This window comes from Schistocerca gregaria, chromosome 3, assembly GCF_023897955.1.
Source record: "Schistocerca gregaria isolate iqSchGreg1 chromosome 3, iqSchGreg1.2, whole genome shotgun sequence".
Lineage (NCBI taxonomy): Eukaryota > Metazoa > Arthropoda > Insecta > Orthoptera > Acrididae > Schistocerca > Schistocerca gregaria.
The window spans coordinates 315143741-315150817 of NC_064922.1; the positions used below are offsets into that span (position 1 = coordinate 315143741).

At 46.8% G+C, this 7077-nt stretch overlaps 1 non-coding gene across 1 annotated transcript; it reads left to right on the top strand.

Annotated features, from left to right (window-relative positions):
- Positions 1-291: 291 nt before the first annotated feature.
- On the top strand, positions 292-363 carry Trnaw-cca (transfer RNA tryptophan (anticodon CCA)). The gene has a single exon. It is a non-coding gene; the product is annotated as a tRNA-Trp (tRNA).
- The last annotated feature ends 6714 nt before the right edge of the window (positions 364-7077 follow it).

Below are 7077 nucleotides of genomic sequence, written 5' to 3' on the forward strand. Positions count from 1 at the left end.
AAAACGCCACAAAACACTAGAACAAAATGACAATGACACGATACTGAACGACGGCACAGAACACAACATGAACAAACACACTTAGCAGCTTGCAAACGAGCGCCGGAGTGAAAGTATACACGTCCGAACAGTTCGATGTCTGAAGCAGGAATTGACCACTGAGTTACGCCATAGCCAGAGCAAGTACATCTGGGACGAATCTCTCGTGGATCCTACTGTCATTATTTCTTAGGTTTGAAAGGTACAATAAGTGTTCGAGGAACCTATTCATGATAAGCGCTTAGCAGCGTCGACTCCGTGCCGCAACGGTAGCGCGTCTGACTCCAGATCAGAAGGTTGCGTGTTGAAATCACGTCGGGGTCACAGTGAAATTTTCGTTTACGTTGGTACGTCGTGGGTAGCGGATCGAACCGTCCTACTTCGCCTCTGTCGGTCGAACGTCCGCTCAAACGTGGATTATTGGAGCTTTGTATACTTCTCTGCACGGCCGTCCATCTTACGCTGCCTTAACTGTGTACAACATCGGGGGTTACGTCTTCTAATCGGAGCGTTCTCCACTAGTCCCGTCGAGAGTCTTCATGCTGAAGCCGGTGAATTGCCACTAACCTACCGGCGCGATATACTGCTTTGTCGGTATGCCTGTCGGCTATTATCAATGCCCGACCACCCGTCTTATCGTTACTTTTTTGACGACTCTCTCGACCGTCAGTACGGGTTGTATGTATCTGCCCTGCTACCCCCTGGAGTTCGCTTTCGTCGCCTACTTCAGCACCTTGATTTTCCACTCCCTGCAACCTTTAGAGTGGGCGAGAGCCAAACGCCACCTTGGCTCCAGGCTCAGGTTCGCGTTAGCGTTCACGTTGACCTCAGCTCGCTCCCAAAGGAGGTTACCCCAGCTTCGGTAAACCGCTCCCGGTTTGTCGAACTTCGTTCGAAGTTCATAAATATGATTTTCATTTAGACAGATGGCTGTAAGACCAATGACGGGGTCGGGTGTTCTTTTATTGTCGGGGCGCACAGTTTCAAATACCGGCTCCATGGCCATTGTTCGGTCTCCACAGCTGAGCTATTTCCCCTCTATCAGGCTGTTCTTTACATCCGCCGCCACCGACATTCTGCTAATGTTATCTGCTCTGATTCCCTGAGCGCCATCCAGAGCCTCAGTGATGCGTATCCGGTCACCCTTTCGTGCACCGGATCCAACGCTCTCTTCAGCAGCTGGTGGACGACGGGTCTCCAGTTTGCTTTATGTGAGTTCCTGGCCATGTCGGTATCCCTGGGAACGAAGCTACATATGCCGCTGCCAAGGCTACTGTCCTTCAGCCTCAGACAGCTTTTTGTTGTGTGCCTTCATCTGATTTTAGCAGGGCCATTTGTCAGCGCGTTTTATGGCTGTGGCATGGCGATTGGTCTACACTTACTAAAACAAGCTTACGGCCTTGAAACCTCTCCCCACGGCTTGGACGACCTCTTCACGCCCTTCTTGGCGATTTTGGCCCGGTTACAGATTGGACAGTGCCGGTTCAGCCACCATCATCTGCTGACGGCTCCGCCGGCGCCGTTCTGCCAATGTGAGCAATTGCTGACGTTACGCCACATTTTAACGTCCTGTACGAATTTTAATACACTGCGCATTGATCTTGGCCTGCCATGTACGCTATATGAAATTTTAGCGGATGACCCAGGAGCAGCTTCTCGCTTTCTTCGTTTTATCCACTTGACAAATCTGTCTAAGGACATTTGGTTATGCTGGTTTTTTTTTAATCCTATGCCTGTTAATATGTCTCTTATAGTGTTGTCCTTTTTAGTTGCTGTTTTAACATTGTGCCTCACAGTGCATTCATAATTTAGTCTGGGCGTAAATGACCGCTGTATTTATGCGCCCTAACCCCCCCCCCCCAAAAAAAAATATACATATATCGTATAGACATATTCGACCTCCGAAGCGGACGACTACTGAAGGGATACGAATCATACCTGTTTGCAGATGACTAATCTTCCCACATCTCTTCGTTCACGGTAGTCCTATGAGATTTCTTCTTTGAATGTTAATCACATCGTTTCTCAAGTTAAAATCCACAGCCTTAGATAGTATTCACGGGCCGCTGACATCGATATTGTATTCTTACAAGAAGCCATCACACCACTCCTAATCGACGTCCCGGGTTATGACGCCATTGTCAATATGAGAACGGAGGCCGGTACAATCATTCTGTATAAGGAAGGTATTGAATCCCAAGGAGGAAATCTCTGTTCTTTCGAAAAGAGGAAATTTTGCTATCACTCCATCACAGATTCCCACGGAAGATATTGTTGCCAATATAGAAGCAGGGATTCGTCTGTTATCGCATTCTGCCGATGAAATCAGGATGGAAATAGCCAGGATATTACGTAAAGCCAAGCCACCCAGCAGTAGTTTATCCCTAGGAGAAAGGAAGGCGTTACGGGAGATTAATGCGGGTGGGATATTATTGTACTTACTGCTGACAAGGGTAATGCTACTGTCGTGCAGAAGAGTGAGGATTATCATAGAAAGATCGGTGACCTCTTGGATCCTACCACCTATAAAAAACTGGAAAAGGACCCTACAACGAAAGTATTAAGTGATACCCAGCGATTAATAAAAAGCTCTTCCATTCCTACAGAAGATAAAAGATACCTTTGCAAAACTGAAGCTTACCCTCCTAGGCTGTAAGGGTTACCTAAGATACACAAACCGAATGTCACATTGAGGCCGATTGTAAGTGCCATTGGGGCTTCTACTCAAGTGTTGGCTAGATATCTTGCTTCTTTGATGCAACCGTATATAGGTAAAACTGGCACTCATATTAAAAATTCCATGCATTTTACCGAAAAAAATGAGGGAGATCACAGTTAGTCCAAGTGACATCCTTGTCAGTTTCGATGTAGTATCCCTGTTCCCCATGGTTCCTGTTCACGAAGCTCTTTCTTACATAGCTGATACGTTTCCTACTGATATAATAGCTTTGTTTCGACATTGTCTATCCTCGACTTAATGAAAGTATTAGAGCGAGTTTTATGAACAAATTGATGGGGTGATCATGGGTAGCCCTCCAAGCCCTGCTACTGCTAATCTATTTATGGAATTTTTCGAACAACAAGTGCTGCAGTCGGCCAAAAACGCCCTTTGAAATGGTATCGATCGTTGGATGACACCTCTGTGATATGGAATCTTGCTGAAGAGGAACTGAGTAATTTTTGGTGCACATAAGCAGTTTCAATCCAAGGATACAATTCACCATGGAGAAAGAGAGTAATGGATACCAAAACTTTTTGGGTGTATTGGTTATTAAACGGGCATATGGGACTTTAGGGCACAAGGTATATAGGGAAGATAGAGATAGATATCTTCATCCTAGGCAGAAGAGAGGAGTCCTAAAAACTTTAGTGGACAGAGCTAATAACATCTGTGAGCCAATTTACTTGCAAGATGAATTAAGCCATTTGCGTACAGCTTTCAAGAGGAATGGCTACACTGACAAGGAAATAGACCGAGCACTCCAACCTAGAAGAAAAGTGTCCGAAAATACATGACAACAACAACCGTCGGCTGGAAAAGTTTTTCTTCCATTTATTCATAACATGACGGACCGTATTGATAAAGTTTTGGCCAAGATTCAAGTGGAGACAATCTTTCGACCTACCAAGAAAATTAGTGAAAGGTTAAGATCGGCAAAAGACACACGACACCCCGTAGCTACCCCAGGTGTGTATAAAATTCCGTGTAGCTGTGGCATGGTTTATATTGGAACAACTAAAAGGAGTGTTAATACCCGCCTAACAGAACACAAAAGGAACTGTAGATTGGGACAGATTGAAAACTTGTTCCTCTACAGCTGATTTCTCAAAGACGATGATCACGAAATAAAATTTAGTGAGACAAACGTGATAGCTAGGACCTCACATTATTATACTCACATGTATAGAGCAGCTATCGAGATCTTAAAGCACGGAAATAATTTTAATAGAAAAGAAGAAGGATTAAAACTAGACAAGACATGGCAATCGACTTTGTACCAACGAAGTGACAATCGATTACCTGTAATCGAGAGAGATTGCACTAACCAGAGATAGTTTTAAAGTCGAAAGCACGTGACGAGTGGTGGCGCCATCTAAGCGCTCTATGTGAGTGGGACCACCAGCGCCTTGCAGCCAGTCGCCGACTCACCTCAGAAGATGCTGCTCGCAGCCGGCAGCGAAACGTCAGGAAGGAGAAGTAGAAGTAGTTTTATATATGGACCACTGAAATTCACCCCGGAAGTTTTAATTAATGAAGACACCGGCCGTGAAAGCTTACATGCTATGAGAAGGTATTGAATTTCCTTGTGTGACTTTGTTACCTACCGGACTAGGCATTGCTGCCCAATTCCATGATGTACTCCTTCATGCATACGCCCCTTCCAGGTTCAGCGTGCGGGTGGCGTGGAAAGAGTTTCACACTGGAGAGATCGCGAGTTTTATCACCAACTTGCGCCTACGCATTATTATGGGAGGTCACTTTAACTGCGTTTTGCACCGCAGTGATCCAACGCCGAATTCTAACTTCAAAAATGGTTAAATGGCTCTGAGCACTATGGGACATAACAGCTGATGTCACCAGTCCCCTATAACATCTTACTACTTAAACCTAACTAACCTAAAGACAGCACACACATCGATGCATGCCCGAGGCAGGATTCGAACCTGCGACCGTAGCGGTCACGCGGTTCCAGACTGAAGCGCCTAGAACCGCACGTCCACACGGGCCAGATTTTAACTTAAGTCAGGAAATACGAACACTGGTCACGGAATTACAGCTAGTCGTCACGTGGGAGACTTTCCATCCTGATGACGTTGCATTTACTCACTTTACACCGACGTCTTCCAGCAGGTTAGGTCATATATACGTGCAACGCGGTCTTTTAGCTAACATGGGAAGTTGCGAATATTCGCTTCTTAATTTCAGTGACCACATCGCTTACCACACCGTACCTTATCACTCACCGCAGAAAGTTTACAGAGGCTCCGGACGATGGCACCTCAACTCTCGCCCCTTACAAGACGCCACTTTAGAGCGTGAGATCCTGTCAGTTTGGCATACAATGGCCTCACGCAGGTCCATGTACCACACGTGGATTGAATGGTGGACGCTTTATGCAAAGGGGAAACTCGTCAACCGCATCAAAGAACACGCCAGGATTCATGCTCGCGGTAAGGAGGAAATCACTGAATTCAATTCTGCGCTCTACGAGAACTGTTCAAGTATTATCATCACTTGCCTAATAACATCACACAGATGGGCAGAATAGAAGCGAAAATTGCAGCCTTGATGAATTTACGTGCATGAATCTGATGGCCGACGGCGGTTCGTCCCATCAACTTGGCCCAACAGCAGACGTCTGTACACAATATTATCCAACAATTACATGCGACGCGCAGGAAACTTATTCACATGTTGCAGGACGCCGGCGGTGCTCGTTAAACCAGACACCGAGATATCAAAAACCATGTTGCCAACCACTTTGCCGCACTTTACACTCTTACAAGTGCACCACACGAGAAAGTGCAGGAATGGTATCACTCTGGACCCCCGCCATAAAACATCACAGACGACCGAATTCGAGACTTGCTCGCTCCCTTCACTAACGAAGAACTACAGGATGCCTTTATTGTCGCACCGCGCAATGAATCTTCGGACACGGACGGGCTCTCGGTCGAGTTTTAGGTTAAATAATGGCATATACTAGGGGACGGACTTACGGGGATGTAGAACGAAATACTTCGTGGGATTGCTCTACTCCCACCTTTCACAGAGGGTTAACTGTTTCGATAAAAGTGGCTCAAATGGCTCTGAGCACTATGGGACTTAACTTCTGAGGTCATCAGTCCCCTATAATTTATAACTACTTACCCTAACTAACCTAAGGACATCACACACATCCATGCCCGAGGCAGGATTCGAACCTGCGACCGCAGTGGTCGCGCGGTTCCAGACGAAGCGCCTGGAACCGCTCGGCCACAACGGTCGGCAACTGTTTCAATAATAAGACACCGAAGGGTAACACCAACAAAGATTTGGTGCCCATTACTTTGCTCAATGCAGACTTTAAACTTCTGACGCGCACCCTCAATGCCCGATTACGGCAGCCGTTACACGATCTTCTGGGACCATACAAGATGACTGCGATCCGTGGTCGATCATTGTCCAACAGTGTGGCACTGTATAGGGATCTCGTGTCCCTCAGCTAGGCCACCCACACTCCTATGGCCATAGCATTTCTTGACTTTGACAAGGCTGATGATAGAGCTGACTATCACTACTTGAGCTGCGTGATGGAAATAATGGGCTTCCGTCTTAACTTTGTCCGAATCCTCAACTGTATAAATGGTACCCGTACAAACATCGTGAACAATAACGCATCGACTGAGTACATCGCGCTCTCGCGGGGTGTCAAGCAAGGCTGCTCTCTCCCAACGACACTCTATGCGATTCTCGAGGAATCCTTGTTGCGCCACCTACATCATTCCCTGCCTGGATTCTAGTTTCACGGTACAAAGTCTGTGGTCCAAGCATACGCCGACGATATCAGCATGCTCCCTAACGATGTTCGCGATGACGCCGCAGCGATGCGCATTCTTGGGGAATTTCAGAGAGATAACGGTGCACTGTTGAACATCAATAAATCTGCCATCTTAACGCTTAGTCAAGAACAACCCACCACAGGCGACTCCTGGCTGCCCTGTGTACAGGCTAGAAAACATCTTGGTATCTACGTCACGATCCGGACCCTGGACGTGTGAAATAAACATTGGATACCCAAACTTCAGCACTTTTGCGGGAACAGGCATCCACTCCCTGGCTCTGTATCTGAAACGCTCATGGCAGATACTCCATGCAAGCGAGGACACCGTCACGAAGCGGCTATATCAGCTGTCACGCCCACGCATCTTGCCTCCGCCTGTGGACATTGGCCCCATCAGCCCGTACCTCAAGCATATTGCGCTATATCCTATCGAAAGTAGTTATATTGATAACGAGCTTTTCATGAAGCGGACTGCTCAGCTGTTCCGCCACAT